The following is a 23,496-nucleotide window of genomic DNA, read 5'->3' on the forward strand; positions in this document are numbered from 1 at the left end:
GATACTATTTTAGAAAATTTCCATGGTACTTCAATGTGAAATATATTGCCGATTTCATTAATAGTTGGCATATAGATATTTTCAAGCAATATTTCAGCAGAAAGACTGGCAGGTGTTGTCCTAAACCATTACTTCATCTCTAAATTCCATTAAATTACATACAGTAGAATATATATATATATATACACACACACACACATATACTCGTGTGTGTGTACAACTATGATATTGTTATATGTATCATTACAAAAGTAGAATGGGTACCTGCTAAATTTTAGTACCTATGGCATTTACCCTAAGTTGATTTTCAGATTTATAATCTCATGTTTTTTTCTCTTATCCAAAAATATTTTTTAAATACTTGATGGAATTTGTTTTGCCTTTTTGTGAGTTACTGAAACATGAAAATTGTGTTTTCTATGATTATCAAATATTGTTAATGTCTTTACTTTTAGAGCTTATTTACACAGAGAAAGTTCATAAGTAAAGCTACAGACCTGGCAGTTATTGTATGCTACGTTCTCATAATTTTGCCTAAGGAATGGGGAGAAAACTGAAGGAATGAGGCCAAAAGTTACTCCTTTAAACTTTATTTTTATGCAAAGCAAACTTTTCAGAACACTTCTATGCTATTCATTTGTGCTGGTTTGGAGCTCTTATGTACCCCAGAAAAGGTCATGCTCTTTTGACCCATTCCTTTGGGTGCAGATCTATTGGGGGTGGGATATTTTGATTAAGTTGTTTCAATTGAGATGTAACCCAGTTCATTCAAGGTGGGTCTTTATCCTTTACTGGAGCCCTTTATGAGAAGATAAAAAGCAGAAACAGAGAGAGAGAGAGAGAGAGAGAGAGAGAGAGAGAGAGAGAGAGAGAGAGAGAGAAACCCCCAGAGAAGAAGGACCCACAGGAGCTGAGAGAGAGAGCCATTGAAACCAGAACCAAGAAGGACCAGCAGACGTCATTATGTCCTTCCCATGTGACAGAGGAACCCTGGGTGCCAGCAGCTTTTCTTTAGATAAGGTAGACTTTTGTTGATGCCTTAATTTGGACATTTTTCATGGCCTTAGAATTGTAACTTGTAACCTAATAAATCCCCATTGTTAAAAGCCAGCCCATTTCCGGTATTGCATTTTGGCAGCTTTAGCAAACCAAAACACATACAGTGGAATACCACTCAGCAATTACTATTGATGCATACAACAATGTGGGTGAGTCAGTCTAAAAAGAGTAGATGTTTTATGATTCAATTTATGTAAAACTTGGGAAAATGCAAATTCATCTACAGTTTCAAAATCAGAACAATAGATTCTGACCCGGGGTAGACGGGCTGGGAGAAAGGAAATACAAAGGAAAGTTTTAAGGGGATGGATATTTTTACAATCTTGATTGTGGTTTTAAAGGGGATTACATGTGACAAAACTTTCCAAATTGTGTATTTTAAGAATGTCAGCTTTACCTCAATAGAGTTATTAAAGGCAGAAATCATAATTTTCTCTCATTTAATATTCTTGTTATTGGAGCATCATCTATGCCTACATTTGAAAACTGGTTTTCTACCACACCCATTCAGTTATAAATTCCATTATTTCCCTCTTTTCCATGTTTATAATCTCTATTCAAAATAGTTCTCATCCCCACCCCCACCCCCTCTTGTATAGACTATTCCAACCACCTCATTGGGGTCTCATGCTTTTTAGTTTCTACTTTTCTCTGACTCCTCCACATGTATCCATCATCATATTTTTCTTACCATAACTCTGCTTTTAACATGCTTTTTCCTTAGCCAGAAACTTCAGTGATTTTTTGTTACTTTTGCAATAAAATATAAATTCTATTTTATGCAGTTTGATACCTTGCACAGTTTGATGTCACATCATCTTTGGTGGCTATTACTTTATTTACATAGAGCATCCATTCCCAACCCTAACTTCCTTTTCTGGTGACACATTGCTCCCTTGGCTGAAGAAGCAGGTACTTGGGCCAAGCCAGGTCAATCCCCCACGTTGGGCACTTTATTTGTTCATAGGACATTTATGAGAATCCGGGGCGGGGCAGAGACCTTTCCCTGTGACTTTTGAATTTTATTTCTTTATTAACTGGAGGTCTGAGGCAGAAGTTCACTTTCTTCTTTTGTTATGGATCTCTAAGAATGTGAGCCCCAAAAGGGTTCAACATTCCTTCTCAAAATTCCTAGTGTTCAATTACTAAAAACCCTACATACTAGAAGATAGAGAAAGCATCTCTTACTTCATTTTAATCCTCTAATCCCTAGTTACAGTGAATGTTAGTCAAATCCACTCAAACCTCCCCTTGGTTTTTCTACATGAGAAAATCAATGATTCCATCCTTTTAAAAATTACTTACATTGGTTTAAATTTGATATTGTGTCTCTGCTACCAAATTGTACTGACACACACACACTAAATTACAATTTACTATGCACACTTTATATGTTTCTTTTCACTGTTTCTTTGACATCTCTTCTGTTTTCATCTGCATATCTTTATATATATTCATATATATATATCCATATATATAGATATATATATTTCCGCAAAAAATGTTGAATGTTTTCTCTGTTCCAGTTACTGTTCTTTGTAGTAGAGATTCAGCATCAAACAATACTGACAAAAATTTCCTGTCTTTATTAAAACCCATTCAAATGTTAAAATTAGTAGTATGTCATATAGTGACATACACTAAAGAGAAAGAAATAAAGTAGCTAAAGGGGACATAAATTATAGAAAAGTGCAAGGGAAGGCCACAATACATCCATCATGGTTTAAATGTTTTGGTCCCAGGCTCATACTATCTCCCTCAAGAATGTTCCTCTAAACAAATCAAAAGTGGTGGTTTCTTCAGTCAGACAGACTGTGAAGTTCCATCACAAGTTTATACCACTACTTTCACTCTTATATACTGACAAGTATTGGTAAATACAGTTTCTTCATTACACATGTTCTCCTTCAACTGTCCAATAGATCTGCACTTCCCACCTGTAAATTGAAGGCATTTTATAAATGCCCTCTCTGGCTTGCTCACTCCCATTTCCTTCCTCCCTCCCTTCCTTCCTTCCTTTTTCCATAACTTCATTTTGTTTTCATTCTTCATTTAATTAGGGAAGAGACAATTAATGCAACATAAAATAAGGGCTCACGGTCTACAGGCTTCTTAAATATTTCTGTATTCACCGCTAAACCTAGGAATACATCTTGCCCACAGCAGTGTATCAGAATGCATTTTTACATACCATTTCAAGTCTCCAGACTGCCACATTCACTGTTAGAATTTACAGTGATATTTTGATGAGTGAATTTACAGAGATACTTTGATGCAGTGGTGGCCCTGCTCTTGGCTACTCAATCTGCTTCAAAGAAGTTATTCTCCCTCTCCACCAAATTTTAGAGCTGGACATGTCACAGTATATTTACTTTTCTACACCAAGGATGTTGTGCATAACCAATTAAGAAAGTTTTCAATTTTATATTGCATTTTCACAGCAACTAAATTTGGAATATGTGAGGATCAAAACAACCTTGATATTTTTCCTTGTACCTCACTTCAGCACATAGCCATTTATAATAAAGTTACTTTGGTCACCTTTTGTTCATTGATTTGCAAAGTTCTTTCACAACTCAGGGCCTTCACATGACTATGTAATTTCAGTCTACAAGTCTCTGACCTCTACTCCCGCCATTTCCCTCATTGTCAATTAGGAAGGTTTCATCTGCAATTACTTTTTCTCATATAGGACAATCTCTGATAACCCCCAAAATAATCTCGACATTTGAATTATATTTCTTACACTTTATTTTTTTCCTAAGTTTTTAAATTATATGTGTGTGCTGGTTTGAACGTATTATGTCCCCAGAAAAAGCCATATTCTTTGATGCAATCTTGTGAGGCAGACATATGAGTAGGAATTAAGTTGGAATGTTTGGATTAGGTTGTTTGCATGGAGATGTGCCCCACCCAACTGTAGGTGATAACTCTGATGAGATATTTCTATGAAAGCATGGCCCCACCCATTCAGGGTGGGCCTTGATCAGTGGAGCCATATAAATGAGCTGACAAATAGAAGGAGCTCAGTGCAGCTGAGAGTGGCATTTTGAAGAGGAGCTACAGCCAAGAGGGACACTTTGAAGAAAGCACAGGAGCTGCAGATGAGAGACAGTTTGAAGATGGCCGTTGAAAGCAGACTCTTGCTCCAGAGAAGCTAAGAGAGGAAAAATACCCCAAGTGCGACTAAGAGTGACATTTTTGAGAAACTGTAGCCCAGAGAGGAACGTCCTGGGAGAAAGCCATTTTGAAACCAGAACATGGAACAGACACCAGCCATGTGACTTCCCAGCTAACAGAGGTTTTCCAGACACCATTGGCCATCCTCCAGTGAAGGCACCCGATTGCTGATGTGTTATCTTGGACATTTTATGGCCTTAAGACTGTAACTGCTTAACCAAATAAACCCCCTTTTATAAAAGCCAATCCATTTCTGGTGTTTTGCATTCTGGCAGAATTAGCAAACTAGAACTGTGATAACCAAAATATATAGAAAATAATATGACAGCAGGCACCAATCAATAACTAATATGCCCTTAGGTTCAAGTAGGGTCCTGGGACTTCTAGTGAAAGAGTCATTACCCATTTAGTTGCTGGGCCATGATAAGTTCAGGGGGACTCCAGGGAATGCGGCAGGGTAACACAGGTAATTACTATTTACCAAGTCTTACAGAAATGCTTCAGTATTCTAGGCATTCTTAAGACCATAATGGTACATACAGTTAATGTCAGTCTTTATCATAGTTTTCATTTGTCCCTTTATTTGTATAATTGTTTAATGTCCATTTCTCTCACTAGAAAGTATGCTCCATTATAATAGAAACAGCCTCTAACTCACTATTTAGTCTGCAATACTGGAGATAAATAATGAATAAATGAATGAATTTGATGCTGAAAACAGATACTTTGCCACATACTCCACTAAGAAAAAAATTCTATGTCCTATTTCAAAGTATCTAGAATTATCTTTTCCTAATTTTATGTTTGAGAAGCCTTATTCTTTATAAGTAGGGACACTCAAGCTGGTTGAGTACTTGGGAAAGCTTGACTTCACTGCTTCACAGATCATAGACTGTTCCTCTGGGAGTCACTATGGTGCATCATGTAAGTGGCCTGAGAGACAATGGCTGCACTTCCTTCTATCAGGCACGAGAGTTGAGGTTTATTAATATAGATAACTGTACTAGGGAACTAGGGTATAAAATCCTTAACAATTTTCTGTAGGTGTCAGGATTACTAGTCCATGGTAAGTATTTCCTATAGGTACTTTTATCTAGTTGAGTTGGATTGAATATATGATCCTTTCTATTTCTGCAAATCTTCAATTGAAAGCTGGATGGAGACTTTTTTTTTTTTTTTTTAAGAACACGATTTTCTGAGTACATTCAGTTCCAAACCACCACACCCTGTCAAGTTAGGGATTTTGCCTCTTTTGTTCACTGAAAGATCATAGACACATAGAACAGTGTTTGGCACATGAAAACTGTCAGTAAAATTTTAGTTGAAGGTATGTATAATTGTTACATTATAGCATGCCATAGAAGGTTTAGAAATATTGTACTAAAAACAACTATCAAAACACATGATGTAGTTAGTGCCCAATAAAGGATAAATATAACAAGAATAATTAATAGTATTACTAAAATGTTATGGTATCATTTTTGGTAAATAAACCACTACCGATTTATTTGATAAAGTTTTTTCTTATTTCCTAGATCTAAGACTCTTCTCAACCACTGCTGCCACTATACATTTGAATGACTTGCTTCAGTAAATTCAGTTTAACTCAACAAATATTTACTAATCAACTACCATGTTTCAGTCAATATACACATTGTGACAAGTACAAAAATGCTTATGATACAGATCCTGAAGTCCAGGATTCCAAATATATTCTCTCATATTGTTGATTGACATTTTACTTTCATAATGCAGTCCTTTGATGCACAAAAGTTTTTAATTTTGATGAAGTATCATTTTTCTAGTTGCTCATGCTTTTGGTGTAAAGAATAAGAAACCACTGTTTTATACAAGGTTTTGAAAATGCTTTCCTATATTTTCTTCTATGAGTTTTATAGTTTTGGTCCTTATAATTAGAACTTCGTTCCATTTTGGGTTGATTTTGTATATACTGTGAGGTAGGGTTTCAACTTCATCCAATTGCATATGGCTATCAAGTTTTTCCAGCATCATTTGTTAAAGAGACTTTTCTTTCTCAATTGTGTGGACTTACTGTCCTTGTCAAAATTCATTTGGCCATAGATGTGAAGATTTATTTCTGAATTCTCAGTTCAATTCCATTGGTCTATAAGTACCTTCTTTTATGAGTATCACACTGTTTTGATTACTGAAAGTTTGTAATAAGTTCCTCTTCAATGTAAATTTGTTGACTGGCTTTTCCATTTCTGCAAAGAAGGCTTTTGGAATTTTGATTGGAATTGTGTTCAATTTACAAATCACTCTAGGTAGAATTGACATCTTAACAATATTTAGTCTTCCAATCCATGTAAACAGAATGCCCTTTCATTTATCTAGGTCTTCTTTGATTTCTTTTAACAATGGTTTGAGTTTCCCACATATAAATCCTTTATCTCCTGGGTTAAATATATTCCTAGATATTTGATTACTTTCATTGGTATTATAATCCATTTTATTTCTTGGGTTTGGTAGTAGTAATTCCTCCCTTTCATTCAATTCTGATTTTTGTGATTTGCATCCTCTCTCTCTCTCTCTCTCTCTCTCTCATCAAGCTAGCTAAAGGTTTCTTGATTTAATTGATAATTTCAAAGAACCAATTTTTGCTTTTGTTGATTCTTGCTAGCTCTTTTTTTTTTCTCAAATTTCTATTTTTTTTTTTAATCTTCACTATAATCTTTGTTATTTCCTTCCTTCTGCACTCTTTGGGTTTAGTTTACACTTCTTTTTCTAGATCCTCCAGTTGTTAGATTAGGTCTTTGATTTGAGATATTTCTTCTCTTTTAATGTAAACATTTAGAGCTATGGATAGCCTCCTCAGCACTGCCTTTGCTGCATTCCACAAGTATTGGCATGCTTTGTTTTCATTTTCATTCACCTCAATATATTTTCAAATATTTGTAGATTTTCTTTATCAGTTTGATGGAATTTTCCTTATTCCTAGTTTGCTAAGAAGCTTTATCATGGCTGAGTGTTGGATATTTTCATATGCTTTTAATGCATCTATTGATATGATCATACGATTTTTTCTTTTTCAGTGTGTTGATGTTATGGATTACACTAATTGATTTCTGAATGTTGAACTAGCTTTGGATAGGTAGTTTACCAGAGCTGCTATGACAAATACCAACTGTTGGGTTGGCTTAAACAACAAGAATTTATTGGGTCACATTTCTTGGAGGCTAAAAATCCAAAATCAAGAGGTTGACAAGGCCATCCCTTCTCCTGGATTCTGTGATGTTGTGGTAATGGCAGTACTTCATCCCACTCTGATGGTATTAGTCTCCTCCTGTGGCTTTCTCTGACTTTTGGTTCCTATGTATTTTGGACTCTCTGACTGAATCCAAATATTCTCTTCATAAGGGATTCAGTTATATAGATAAAGACCACCCTGATTCAATTTAGCCATACCTCAACTAATCTTACCTCCAAAAAATATTTAGAAATGCGTTCATACCCATGTGGACAAGGATTAAGATTAAGGACATTTCTCTTGTGAGGTACATGATTCAATCTTCCCCAAATTCTTTTTATACATTGTTTGACTCCATTCACTAATATTTTGTTGAGGATATTTTTTCTATGCTCAGGAGAGTTATTTGTCTGTAGTTTTTCTTTTCTTGTAATGTCTTTTTCTGATTTTTCTTCCTTGTTTCCTCTACTAATACCAATGTACTTTCATGGAGTATCTACCAAAATAATTGTACTATGAGTTTTAAATGATACCATTTGAATCTTCACATCAGAATCAGGACATAAATTATTATTATAATTATTTTACGTTGGAAACAAGTGAGCCTTAGGATGGTCACACAGTCTCTAAGGCTCAAGTCCATACTGGTATGTGGCAAATCTGGGATTTCTAGGCCTGTCCCCAAAGCTTTGTCTAACTAAGAGAACTGCAGAGAATATTAAATAAGAGGGTAGATATGGAAATGCCATGTGAACATGAAATGTACAAAATAAACATGAGTTTACATTATTTCCAATTTTTACATTTTTTTGTGTTTCAGATTTTAGAATATCACCAACAACAGAAAAAAAATGTTTCCCCATACTTCATGAGACAATAAATGTTCGAACACCAAAAGGAGTCCAACCATGATATTGTGGAGCAACCACAGATAGCACTGGGAGAAAAAGAACATTTACCAAAGTTATTTTTTGGTTCCTGGGTTTTTGAAGTAAAGACTGTGCCATAGATTTTCATAATGGTAGAGCTAGAAATAAATAAGTTCATAAATATGAACTACATAGTAAATATTTGTTATTTTGAAATAATTCATGAAGTGTTCAAGTGTCTTGGCAAGGGTCACAAAGAGCATTAGGAGAAACAAAACCTCTAAAGCAACTAGACCAAAATTCCTTCCACTTTTCTGTAATCCCAACCTATATACCCAATTAAAAATAATACAAGATCGGAGAACCAAAGATGGCGGCTAGGTGAGACAGGGCAAAAAGCACCTCCACGAAAAATACTAGATAAAAACCAGAACATGACCCAGAATAGCAGTTTCAGCAATGCACCACTGGACAAGGTCTGCTAGAACCACAGGGGCTGTGCACTTGGTGAAACCGGGAGTCTGCATTCTGAAACAAGTGAGTAAGTGGCTGAAAGACCCAAGACCTGTGGCCACGCTGCGGTGTGGGGAAGCCGGGGGTTGGCGTTTGGAGAAAGACTGGTTCTTTAAAAAAAAAAATGGGAAAAACCTGGGAGCGGCTGCAGTTGTGAGGGTGGGAACCATGCAGTGAAGCATGGCAGGAGTGGGCTGAGCCAACCTCTTGGTGTCTGGCATGGAGGATAGCCCACTGCAGACTCCCTCAGGGCCAGGGGAGCAGAGGGGAGAGCCAAAAGGAGAAAGAAACCCTGCTGCTTGCAGCTGGCTCCCCGGCAGGCTGGAGACACTCCTGTCTGGGGCCGTGCCCACAGCCCAGAGCTGCACCAGTTGTCCTGGAGCTGGGAAGGAGGAACTGTGTGAAAAGGGGGGGGTGAGATGCCCTATTCAGCCATCTTTGCATCAGGCTGAGAGTGCCCCTGCACAGCCCGGTGGCCCGGGGCTTCCCTTGAGGGACAGTGTGCACCTGTGATGTAGCATAGCCTTCCCTCAGCAGAGGTCCTGGAAGATCACAGCTGAGAAGAGGGGCCCTCTCAGAAAACCCAGGGTTGCTATGTCAATGCCAGTGGTTTGTGGGTCAGACACAGAGAAAATCTGGGGTAAAACTGAAATGAAGGCTTAGACTCTTGCAACAGCCTTGAATCTCTGGGAACACCTGGGAGGTTTGAATATTAAAGCTGCCCTGCCTCCCTAAACACCCAGACACACGCCCCACATTCAGGGCAGACAGCTCCAACAACACACCCAAACTGAGTTCACCAACTGAACCCCACAAGAATCATTTCCCCACACACCATAAAGACAAAGTTGAGGAGAACTGACTTGAGTGGTATAGGTGATTCGCAGATGCCATCTGCTGGTTATTTAGAGAAAGTGTACGCCACCAACTTGTATTTCTGAAAAATCAGATTGGTATTTTTTTTTTTTTTACAACTTGAAAGAACTCTATCAAGCAAAGCAAATGCCAAGAGGCCAAAAACAACAGAAAACCTTAATGCATATGATAAAAACAGATGATATGGAGAACCCAAACCAAAACACCCAATTCAAAAGGTCAGGAGAGTCACAGTACTTGGCACAATTAATCAAAGAACTACAAGAGAGGAATGGAAATATGGCAAAGGATATAAAGGACATGAAGAATACCATGGCACAGGTTATAAGGGACATAAAGAAGACCCTAGAAGAGCATAAAGAAGAAATGGCAGAAGTAAATAAAAGAATAGAAGATCTTATGGAAATAAAAGAAACTGTTGGCCAAATTAAAAAGACTGGATACTCATAATACAAGATTAGAGGAAGCTGAACAACCAATCAGTGTCCTAGAAGTCCACAGAACAGAAAATAAAAGAACAACAGAAAGAATGGAGAAAAAAATCAAAAAAAATCAAAAAGGATCTCAGGGATATGATAGATAAAATAAAACGTCCAAATTTAAGACTCATTGGTGTCCCAGAAGGGGAAGAGAAGGGTAAAGGTCTAGAAAGAGTATTCAAAGAAATTGTTGGGGAAAACTTCCCCAACCTTCTACACAATATAAATACACAAAGCATAAATGCCCAGAGAACTCCAAATAGAATAAATCCAAATAAACCCACTCTGAGACATATTCTGATCAGACTCTCAAATACTGAAGGAGAAGGAGCAAGTTCTGAAAGCAGCAAGAGAAGAGCAATTCACCACATACAAAGGAAACAACATAAGACTAAGTTGTGACTACTCAGCGGCCACCATGGAGGTGAGAAGGCAGTGGCATGACATATTTAAAATTCTGAGAGAGAAAAATTTCCAACCAAGAATACTTTATCCAGCAAAACTCTCCTTCAAATTTGAGGGAGAGCTTAAATTTTTTACAGACAAACAAATGCTGAGAGATTTTGCCAATAAAAAACCTCCCCTACTTCGGATAATAAAGGGAGACCTACCAACAAAGAATCAAAGAAAGGGGAAAGAGATATAGACAATTTTAACAGACATATATAGAACCTTACATCCCAAATCACCAGGACACTCATTTTTCTCTAGTGATCACGGATCTTTCTCCAGAATGGGCCATATGCTGGGACATAAAATAAGCCTCAATAAATTAAAAAAAAAAAAAATGAATATATTCAAAGTGCAATCTCTGACCACAATGGAATACAAATAGAAGTCAATAATTTTTGAATTGTAACTCCACTATTTACTTCCTACATGATATAAAATACACAAACTCTAATGACAAATCAGTGGTTTTAAACTCAATGTAAAATATGTAATTTTTGACAAGAACTATATAAAGGTGGGGGAATGGAGGAGTATAGGAACATAGTTTATGTGTCCTATTGAAGTTAAGTTGATATCAAAGAAAAATAAGATCGTTATGGATTTAAGAGGTTAATTTTAAGCCCCACGGTAAACACAAAGAAATTATCAGAGAATATGACCATAGAGATGAAAAGTAGAGTATGGGTTAAGAGAAGTGGGGGAAGGAGCAATGGAGAGTTAAGAAATGAGTGTAGGGTTGCTGTTTGAGGTGAAGGGAAATTTCTAGCAATGGATGGTGGGAAGGAGATAGCATTACAACATTCTAAATGCGACTAATCCCACTAATGGAATGCTAGTGAGGGGGTGGAATGGGAAGATTTAGGCTGCATGTGTTTCCACAATGGAGAAAAAAAAAAAAGAAAGACAGTCTAAATAGATGACAATTGAATGCCTAGGATGACCCTGGATGGGATATGAGGATGGAAGAAAGGATGCTCAAAGGGACACAGTTGAGACATAAGGAAAAAAAAAAAAAAAAAAGAAAATATACAATGTAAGCTTTATCTCTTTGAATCTCTTGTACTTCTTAGCTGTGTTTAATGGGATTGCATAAAAGAATGTTCTTGTTCATGGGAATTGTATATGTGAATTATAGTGTTTGTTCAAGTATGTGCGCAGCTAGCTCTCATATGTTCAGAAGATAGAGCAATAGATGATAGATGATAGGGAGGGAGGGAAAGAAATAGTGGTGTGACAGCATGTTAAAGTTGGTGGATTGGGGTATCGGGGGAGGGGGTCAGGGTATATTGGAGTGCTGTGTATGGGGTTTGTATTGTTTTTGCAACTGTTCCTATAACTTTGAATTTATTTCAAAATAAAATTAAAAAAAATAATACGTGATCAAATTTAGTTGTTCAACTGAGAAAGAGATGAAAAAGAAACTATTTTTATATAACCAAACTTTCTTACTACCTATAGAGCACAGAGAAAAACTTTCATATTTGTTTATTATTCATTAAGTAAAGATTAAATAAAATGTTGCTGTCTTAAATGTTTGTAAATAGAAGCTCTGAAACATTTGGAATAGGTCCAGTTTTTATTGTAAGTTAAATTGCCACACAGGCCCTCAGATGTGTCATATCCTTCATGTGCTGTGTTCACCAAAATAATTTTAATAGGAATGTGATGGTTGGGTTCATGTGTCAACTTGGCTAGGTGGCTCTGGCCTGATGATTGCTGTGAGGATATTTGAGGCTGGTTAATAATCCAATGGACTGGTTTGTCAGATCATCAGTCAATTGACTGCAGCTGACTGATGACTCATCAAGGGGCGTGCTTCCGCAGTGAGAGAATGCAATTGGCTGGATTTGGTCCGGGTGATCAGTTGGAGGCTTATAAGCCAGACGGTTAGAGAACCTTCACTTCTTTCTTCAGCTGCTCAGTGAAACATTTCCTGGGGAGCTTGTCGAAGTTGCCAGTTCGTTTCCTGAGGAGTTCGTCAAAGTTGTCAGTTCGTTTCCTGAGGAGTTCGTCGGACGTCTTCCTTGGAGTTGACAGCTTGTTGACGGCTCTGCAGAATTTGGACTCGTGCGCTCCCGCAGTTGCGTGAGTTACTTTTACAATTTGATAATCAGAGACATCTCTCATTGATTCTGTTTCCAAGGAGAACCCTAACTAATACGACTTGGTACCGAGAGTGGTTCTTGAGAAACGGAATCTTAAAATGGGCTTTTACAATTTGTTTTCTACTCTGATTAGAGTCAGAGGCACTAATGACTCTATTTCCAATAATCAAGAGGGTACTAACAGTCCATGGCAGGAGTTGGCAAAGGAAATACGCAAAATAGCACCATTTGATTCTCCTAATTGTTCTCTAGTACGAAGCGAGGCTCTGGGAGACAGTGTTTTCGCCATGTTCACAGAGTTTTGCAGTATTAAGTAGTATAACGATGTTGGCTGGCTGCTCTTAGATACTTTGGATACAGTTGTAAGAGAAAGGGATGAGCTAAAGGCTTCAAATTCAAAACTTGAATGCCATATGACAGATGTAAATGGTTCCATCTGTGCCCTGAAAGAAAGTCTTATTTCCTGTGCCCACAGACTGGAGGTTTCTGAAAATCAGACGCAGTCTCTTATTGTGCGAGTAGCACATTTACAGCGTAAACTAAAATCTCAAACTCTCAGGGTGTCTGCTGTTAAAGTAAAGGCATTGATTGGAAAAGAATGGGACCCGGAAACCTGGGATGGGGACATATAGATTGATAATAATGACAGTGAGGACATTGGAACCCTGGATTCTGCTGGGTCACTGTTAGATTTACCTGTAGAGGGCTGTCCTGGGGAAACAGCTTCTCTGCCTCCAGTCTGCCCTAAGGAGCCTGCCACCCAACTCCCACCTAAGGAGATTAACCCTTCAATGCCTGCTAATCTTGTAATCACCTCCCCTGAGGAAGCAGCCCTCACTCTTTTGTCTGGAGAGATTAATCCTGTTTTAAGAGATGAAAATGAAACAGAGTTTCCTGAGGTGAATTGCTTGAGAGATAATTCTAACTCTTTTCATGACCCACCCCCACCACCAGTTTTTGCTTCAAGACCTATAGCTAGGCTCAAATCCCAACAAGCCCCAAAGGGTGAGGTACAAAGAGTGACCCATGAGGAAGTACGCTATATTTCAAAAGAACTGTATGAGTTTTCCAATTTATACAGACAGAAACCAGGGGAATATGTGTGGGAATGGATATTGAGAGTGTGGGATAATGGTGGAAGGAATATAAGGTTGGATCAGGCTGAATTTACTGATATGGGCCCACTAAGCAGAGATTCTGCATTCAGTGTTGTAGCTCAAGGGGTTAGAAAGGGTGTTAACAGTTTGTTTGGGTGGCTGGCTGAAACATGGATCAAAAGGTGGCCGGCATTACCAGAGGTTGAAATGCCAGAACTGCCCTGGTATAATGTGGAGGAGGGGATTCAAAGACTTAGAGAGATTGGAAAGTTAGAGTGGATTTATCATGGAAGACCTGCTCACACAGCCCTGGAATGTCCAGAGGACACACCTTTTACCAGGACTGTAAGGAATAAATTTGTGAAACTAGCTCCGTCATCCCTGAAGAGCTCTGTAGTCGCCCTTCTCTGTAGGTCAGATATTACTGTAGGAACTGCTGTCACTGAACTGGAATCCTTAAACACAATGGGGATAATCGGGTCCCGAGTCAGCAGAAGCCAAGTGGCTGCAGTTAATCGCCACAGACAAGATGGGCATGGCTACCATAATGGAAAACAGGCTCAAAGCAGCAATCAAAATAATATGACTCGCAGAGACTTATGGCGTTGGCTAGTGAATCATGGAGTACCAAGTAGTAAAATAGATGGGCAATCGACTAAATTCTCATTTGAACTATATAAGCAGAAGAATTCTAGGCCACATGAACAAAAATCTCCCTTGAATTACAAAAACAGAGAGTCACGGCCCCTTAATCAATTCCCAGACTTGAGACAGTTTACAGATCCAGAGCCCCTTGAACGAAGGGAATGCTGGGTACCCTTGGAGAAGGACCCTGTCACACTGCCAAAAATTTATATTGTTAATCTTCCTCCCAGCTTTCCCCAGGGGGACCTATGGCCTTTTACAAGGGTGACTGTGCATTGGGGAAAAGGAAATGATCAGATATTTCGTGGATTATTAGACACTGGGTCAGAAGTGACATTAATTCCTGGAGACCCAAAACGTCACTCTGGTCCACCAGTCAGAGTTGGGGCTTGTGGATGTCAGATGATTGATGGAGTTTTAGCCCAGGTCCATCTCACAGTGGGTCCAGTGGGTCCCCAGACCCATTCTGTGGTTATTTCCCCAATGCCAGAATGCATAATTGGAATATACATACTCAGCAACTGGCAGAATCCTCACATTGGTTCCCTGACTCCTGGAGTGAGGGCTATTATGGTGGGAAAGGCCAAGTGGAAGCCACTAGAGCTGCCCCTGCCTAGCAAAGTAGTGAACCAGAAGCAATACCGGATTCCTGGAGGGATTGCAGAGATTAACGCCACTCTTAAGGACTTGAAGGATGCAGGGGTGGTGATTCCCACCACATCCCCATTCAACTCTCCTATTTGGTCTGTGCTGAAAACAGATGGGTCTTGGAAGATGACTGTGGATTATCATAAGCTTAACCAGGTGGTGACTCCAATTGCAGCTGTTGTCTCAGATGTGGTATCATTGCTTGAGCAAATCAACACATCCCCTGGTACCTGGTATGCAGCTATTGATCTGGCAAATGCTTTTTTCTCTATTGCTGTCAGCAAGGACCACCAGAAACAGTTTGCATTCAGCTGGCAAGGCCAGCAGTTTACATTTACTGTGCTACCTCAAGGTTATATCAACTCTCCAGCCCTATGTCATAATATTGTCCGCAGGGATCTTGATCATTTCTCCCTCCCACAAGACATCACACTGGTCCATTATATTGATGATATCATGTTGATTGGACCTAGTGAGCAAGAAGTAGCAACTACTCTAGATTTGTTGGTAAGGTATTTGTGTGACAGAGGATGGGAGATAAATCCAACAAAAATACAGGGGCCTTCCACCTCAGTAAAATTTCTAGGTGTTCAGTGGTGTGGGGCCTGTCGAGATATTCCTTCTAAGGTGAAGGATAAGCTGCTGCATCTGGCCCCTCCTACAACCAAAAAAGAGGCACAACGCTTAGTTGGCCTCTTTGGGTTTTGGAGACAACGTATTCCTCATTTAGGTGTGCTACTCCGGCCCATTTACCAAGTGACTAGAAAAGCTTCTAGTTTTGAGTGGGGACCGAAGCAAGATGAGGCTCTACAACAGGTCCAGGCTGCTGTGCAAGCTGCTCTGCCGCTTGGAGCATATGATCTAGCTGATCCAATGGTGCTGGAAGTGTCAGTGGCAAATAGAGATGCTGTTTGGAGCCTTTGACAGGCTCCTATAGGAGAATCACAACACAGGCCCTTAGGATTTTGGAGTAAAGCTTTACCATCCTCTGCAGATAACTACTCTCCAATTGAGAAACAACTGCTGGCCTGCTACTGGGCCTTAGTAGAGACAGAATGCTTAACCATGGGCCACCAAGTTACCATGAGACCTGAGTTACCTATCATGAGCTGGGTGTTATCTGACCCACCAAGCCATAAAGTTGGGCATGCACAGCAGCACTCCATCATAAAATGGAAATGGTATATACGATATAGAGCTCGAGCAGGTCCTGAAGGTACAAGTAAGTTACATGAGGAAGTTGCCCAAATGCCCATGGCCCCCACTCCTTCCACCTTACCTTCTCTTTCCTAGCCCACAGCTATGGCATCTTGGGGAGTTCCTTACAGTCAGTTGACTGAGGAAGAGAAGACTCGGGCCTGGTTTACAGATGGTTCTGCACGATATGCAGGCACCACCCGAAAGTGGACAGCTGCAGCACTGCAGCCCCTTTCTGGGATATCCCTGAAGGACAGTGGTGAGGGGAAATCCTCCCAGTGGGCAGAACTTTGAGCAGTGCACCTGGTTGTTCACTTTGCTTGGAAGGAGAACTGGTCAGAGGTGCGTCTGTATACTGATTCCTGGGCTGTTGCTAATGGTTTGGCTGGATGGTCAGGGACTTGGAAGGAACATGATTGGAAGATTGGTGACAAAGAAGTCTGGGGAAGGGGTATGTGGATAGACCTTTCTGAATGGGTAAACAACATGAAGATATTTGTTTCCCATGTGAATGCTCACCAGAGGGTGACTTCAGCAGAAGAAGGTTTTAATAACCAAGTGGATAAAATGACCTGGTTGGTGGATACCAATTAGCCTCTTTCCCCAGCAACTCCTGTCATTGCCCAATGGGCTCATGAACAAAGTGGTCATGGTGGTAGGGATGGAGGTTATGCATGGGCTCAGCAACATGGACTTCCACTCACCAAGGCTGACCTGGCCACAGCCACTGCTGAGTGTCCAATTTGCCAGCAGCAGAGACCCACACTCAGTCCCTGATATGGCACCATTCCTCGGGGTGATCAGCCTGCTACCTGGTGGCAGGTTGATTACATTGGACCACTTCCATCATGGAAAGGGCAAAGATTTGTTCTTACTAGAATAGACACATACTCCAGATATGGGTTTCCCTTCCCTGCATGACATGCTTCTGCCAAAACTACGATACGTGGACTTACAGAATGCCTCATCCACCATCATGGTATTCCACACAGCATTGCTTCGGACCAAGGAACCCACTTCACAGTGAATGAAGTGAGGGGATGGGCACATGCTCATGGAATTCTGTGGTCTTACCATGTACCCCATCATCCAGAAGCAGCTGGGTTGATAGAATGGTGGAATGGCCTATTGAAGACTCAATTACAGTGCCAACTAGGTGGCAATACCTTGCAGGGTTGGGGCAGTGTTCTCCAGGAGGCTGTGTATGCTCTGAATCAGCGTCCACTCTATGGTGCTGTTTCTCCCATAGCCAGGATTCATGGGTCCAGGAATCAAGGGGTGGAAACAGGAGTAGCACCACTCACTATCACTCCTAGTGATCCACTAGGGAAATTTTTGCTTCCTGTGCCTGCAAGTTTAAGCTCTGCTGGTCTACAAGTCTTGGTTTCAAAAGGAGGAGTGCTTCCACCAGGAAACACAATAATAATCCCATTGAACTGGAAGTTAAGACTGCCACCTGGCCACTTTGGGCTTCTTATGCCTCTGAATCAACAGGCAAGTAAGGGGATTACTGTACTGGCTGGGGTGATTGATCCTGACTATCAAGGGGAAATAGCACTGCAACTACACAATGGAAGTAAAGAAGAGTTTTCCTGGCATACAGGAGATCCCCTGGGGCGTCTCTTAGTACTACCATGCCCCGTGATTCAAGTCAATGGAAAACTGCAACAACCCAATCCAGGCAGGACTACCAATGGCCAAGAAACTTCAGGAATGAAGGTTTGGGTCACCCCACCAGGCAAAGAACCACAGCCAGCTGAAGTGCTTGCTGAGGGTAAAGGGAACATGGAATGGGTACTGGAGGAAGGTCGTGATAAATATGAACTACGGCCACGTGACCAGTTATAGAAACGAGGACTATGTTAACATGAATATTTCCTCCTTCTTTTGTCATGATTATGTTTGTATTTGTCTGTAAAGCAAATATCTTTGCTTTCTTCTCTGTCTTATCCCCTTATCATAAGGCATAAGCTGTAACATTCATTTTGAAGGTATGGTTTTAGGTGATGTGTACAACTGCCAAGTTGACAAGGGGTGGACTGTGATGGTTGGGTTCATGTGTCAACTTGGCTAGGTGGCACTGGCCTGACGATTGCTGTGAGGATATTTGAGGCTGGTTAATAATCCAACGGGCTGGTTTGTCAGATCATCAGTCAATTGACTGCAGCTGACTGATAACTCATCAAGGGGCATGCTTCCACAGTGAGAGAATGCAATTGGCTGGATTTGGTCCGGGTGATCAGTTGGAGGCTTATAAGCCGGACGGTTAGAGAACCTTCACTTCTTTCTTCAGCTGCTCAGTGAAGCATTTCCTGGGGAGCTTGTCGAAGTTGCCAGTTCGTTTCCTGAGGAGTTTGTGAAAGTTGTCGGTTTGTTTCCTGAGGAGTTCATCAAAGTTGTCAGTTCGTTTCCCGAGGAGTTCATTGGACATCTTCCTTGGAGTTGACAGCTTGTTGACGGCTCTGCAGAATTTGGACTCGTGCGCTCCCGCAGTTGCGTGAGTCACTTTTACAATTTGATAATCAGAGACATCTCTCATTGATTCTGTTTCCAAGGAAAACCCTAACTAATACAAGGAATCTCAATTCCCACTTCCCATGATGCTTATGAAATATTGATTGATAAATCCACACTAACACAATGCCAGAAATGGCATAATCATTTTTCTTGAAGGTGGGCCCAGCAGAAACAAAAATTCCTAAATGATTCTTGTGCTCAATTTCAGGGAAAAGAAAATTGCATTCTGGGGCTATAGTGTCAATGTATGACTAATTTATTTAATATTTACCTTAACAAAGGGAAGGGATAAGGACACATATTATTTGGGGTGTTATAATATGCCAGACACATTAAATACATCATCCCTTTTTATTCCTGGGATTCTTGTGGTATAATTGATGTTACTATCAACCTTTTAAGGAAAATACCAAGATTCACAGAAGTTAAGAAGCATCTCTGGGCTATAGTGCTGATATATTTGGTAATACTTGCCTTTGATACTAAATGTATTATGATACTGAATGTGTATCACAATTAATAAATATATATATATATATATATATATATATATATAATACTATATTGTAATCTGATGGCAACCACTGTGGATTTTTTGCTTGCTTTGTTTTGTTTTTATTAATTTATAAAGAGATACTTGGGCTATTTTTATTGTTGCAATAGGTAATGTCCAAAAAAAATTTTCATTTGTTAATTGTCTTTATTATACTATAAGAATATCAATGATGTATATTATATAGTTTCAATTTTCTAATACAGTTCAGATAAAACATTATGATTAAAAGAAATGTAAGGGAATCACTATCTACAAATAATTATTTACCTATATGTGGGTGTGTGCACAAATGACCAAGTTCAAATTTCTTTAGTCTGTAAATTGGAAAATGGAATCTGGCTTAAAGGCTACAGAATCCTGATATTCATAATTAAAAATACTAATGAAGTAAAATAAACTTTTTAATGAACAAATGGAGTTAAAATATTTGCTTGTTATACCGCATTTACTGATTGTTCAAGGAAATACCAATAATGAGGGAATTACACTATTAAACTAAAACATATTTCAAGAGTAAAGGGACATGCGTTCTGGTCTGGTGCTGTCACCAAAAGTGTGGGCCTGTAAAGGATATTAGCTCCTGGAATCATCATCCTTCACCCATGAGTGGGTTCCATTTATTAGACAAGTAATGCTAATATTTGAGAATCAAATTGGATCATATATATACGTATAAAATACAATTGATAAACACAAAGCATTCAGCAATGTAGGGATTTTAAAAAATTGGCTAAACTGTTAAAAATGTGAAAAAGTAAATGGAACTCAAATTGTGGCAAGTTTGCCCAATGGTATACTAACCAGTAAATCAAACAATGACCCAATGAAACACACAATAAAAAATGGATGGATCTCAAAAATATGTTAAATGAAAGAAGTTAGACACAAAAGAGTGTATGCTGAATGAATCCACTCCTATGAATGTTCTATGACAGGCAAACGCTAAGCCATCTTAATGGAATCAAAATAATTATGTCTCTAGGGTGATGGAAATGTGCCATATACTATTTGGGCTAGTGTTTATATATATGTAGACATCGGTCAAATCTCATAAAGCTGTAGTTGTAAAGTTTACACTTTTTATGTAAGTCATACTTTGATAAAGTTGATTTAAAAAAAAATAGACAAATCCAGAAAAAGTAATAAAAATAAATAAAAATGAACTTAGAAGTTAAATGTGAGATACATTAAAAAATAGGTTTTCTTTCACTTGATGACTTTAAATTCATAGTTTTAGTGTTTAAAAATGAACTTAAAAGTAAACATACTTTTCTTTATAGGGTATGAATACATTTCTCTTTCTGTATTTGGACACGGCCTCTCAGCTGAATAGCCCATGGATCTGTTTTGATATGTAGAATTAAAAACACACATAATTCACAACAAAATTGTATCTGCCTTATAATACTCATTGCCAAGGCTGATCATAATCTATGTATTCTGATGTGCCTAAAAGTCTGTTTCACAAAGAAACTGTTTTTCTGTCCTGGGATAATCTTTTCGAATTTAGAACTGCAAATGTGTTTCAGTAAAAATTGTTCTTTATAATTATAACTCCATTTTAGACTTATTGCTTCCCCACAGACTTCTAAAAGGAATACTCATTTCTGCTGACCTGCTTCACCTGTCACTTTCTTTTTACAGTTATAATGGTTACTTGCTTTGAAACTATAGCTGTCAAATGGGATTAAAATGTTTATACAACCACTCTTAAATCACTTCACATCAATAGTATCTATTTTAGCCCCATAGCACTTAGTTTATCCCTGTGTCATTATCTGAAATTCATAATCAGAAAATTAATGAATAAATTTTAAATTGAAGTCATTTTATTGAGCATGAAAAAATCAAACAAAATAGTCTAGTTTATTGAGGATAATTGGGTAGATCATCATTCATCCTTTACTTCTGCATTCATTTACTCATTCATCCACTAGCCTGCCCATTCTTCAGCCCAGTTGCTTGTCAAACCTTCCACTAAATCATTGTTCTACTCAAGAGTGTATCTCCAGCCCATTATCCTTGCATTTATACATCTGCAAATCCATTCACTAACCTATCTCTGTATTCATCCATTCATCTATTCATTCATCCACCCAATCTGGTCATTTGCCCACCCATTCAACATTTATTAAAGCTAACTGTAAGTTAGGCATCAAGTTATACTAGACACTTGAGGAATAAAAAAGAATCACATAAAACTTATTTTAGACAAGAGAGGAGAGAGGTTTGATTTCCTTCAGTTATATAATTTTTAAAAGTTGTGAATGACTTCCAAAGAATTGTTCCAATGTACATCTGTTCATCTCTATTTACTCAAATCCTGCCTATTCAGAATGTGGTCACCTAGAAAGAAATCACCTGTAGAACTTACAGACAACGTAAGAGATACTCAGGCTCCAACCCAACCTTTCTGTTGCAAATATCCATAAACTTAGCTTAAGCATTATTTTGATAGCTCTTCATGGACTTTGATGCCAAACCAGCACTGAGAATTACTGACTTAAGATAAATTCTATAATGTTATTTTCATTTGATGTCATGTTTCTTCAGTGTAACTCAGAAGAACATATATGTATATTTTAAGTAGACCCATCATACAATGTAAACTCTATCTTGTACAAAGATTGACAAAAAAACAATATAAACCAACCTACTCAAAGTGTGTGCAAATATACTTACAAAAAATACCACAGTAAGAAAGTACATTTTCTAATTGACATATTTATGAAAGAAAAGGTAAAGGTTAGATTTCTTCATACATTATTCTTCTTAAAGTTTTATAAGGAAATTTCTCACCCATTTTCCAGGAAAGATCATTACTGGGGAGATATTTCTGGATTCTCTCTTTTCTCCTTCTCATTCAGAGAGGAGGGATTTTTCTAAGTGGTGAGGTAATGAGAATCTAAAATCCATAGATCCATTTTTCTTATTCAGCAGAGTTAAGATATTGAAGGGCTCTATTTCCTGGTGACTTCTCTTTATTCCCTCTTTTGTAACTCTCCTTTATATAATAAGCTAACATTCTTCCCCTGCTAACCTCTATATGATGAGCAATGCTGATTTAGGTCCCAAGGCCTGCTTTCTAGAAACAATTCTGAAGCCTATCTCTCTATCTGGCTCTCAGGATCTAAAGCATATCAAACTTAATCTACTTTGGAGTAAACTGGTATTTGGTATCTGATATGTAGACTCAATTCTTTAACACAAATATTAATTGAGAGTACAATGATAAGAAATGGAGAACTAAATGCAATACAGAATTTTTGTGGACTAATATTTGACTGCTGATGAACTGGTGAGATAGATGGGGGATATTTCACGGAAAGTCTTATATCCAGGCTAAAGAATCTGTGCTTAATCCTATACAGATTGGGGACATAATGAGGTTTTTGAAAAGGGAAGAGAAAAAAAAGCATTTGATTTTCAACAGATGACTATTTGGACTAAAGGATGGAAAAGAACATGGGGGAGAAGACTGAAAGCAGGGAGACCTGTCAAGAGGCTCCTGCAATGATTCAGAGAATGAAAAGAACAGTGGTTATGGTAATGCAAAAGAATAGTTAGGATAAAAATGTATTTTAATTTTGTATGGTCATAAATAAATATACCATCATTATTGAAGCATCTCTTTCATCTTTTGTTTCTGGACCCCAGAATCAGATAAGTAATATCTGTGTCATTGCTTTTGGGTTTTCCTATTATGAAAACAGTAGGAAGAGGTGAAGGAAGATGGGGAAGGTATGTGTTTTGATATCCAGCCATGCTGCTAAATCTCTGCAACTGACAAATAGGAGTCTATTCCAAGAAGTAATCCATTCTATTCTTGCAACTCATGCCGAAATATGTTTTTCAGTTTACAAAGGACTTAAGATTTTGCAGCTCATATTTAAAAAGAAGACTGTACCTTTGCTTCTTTTCAACATCATTGATTCGGAATCAGAACTTTGCATAGATGCACTTATGGGCATGTAAATCTCCTTAAAGATGTTCCATCCATTTTAAATTTCATTTAAATTCAGAAAGCTTTAATGAGTGGTAAAGTTTAAGGTCTGTAGCCTGGCATATAAGATTTACAAATACCATTCAGCTCC

This window comes from Choloepus didactylus, chromosome 6 (genome assembly GCF_015220235.1).
Source record: "Choloepus didactylus isolate mChoDid1 chromosome 6, mChoDid1.pri, whole genome shotgun sequence".
NCBI lineage: Eukaryota > Metazoa > Chordata > Mammalia > Pilosa > Megalonychidae > Choloepus > Choloepus didactylus.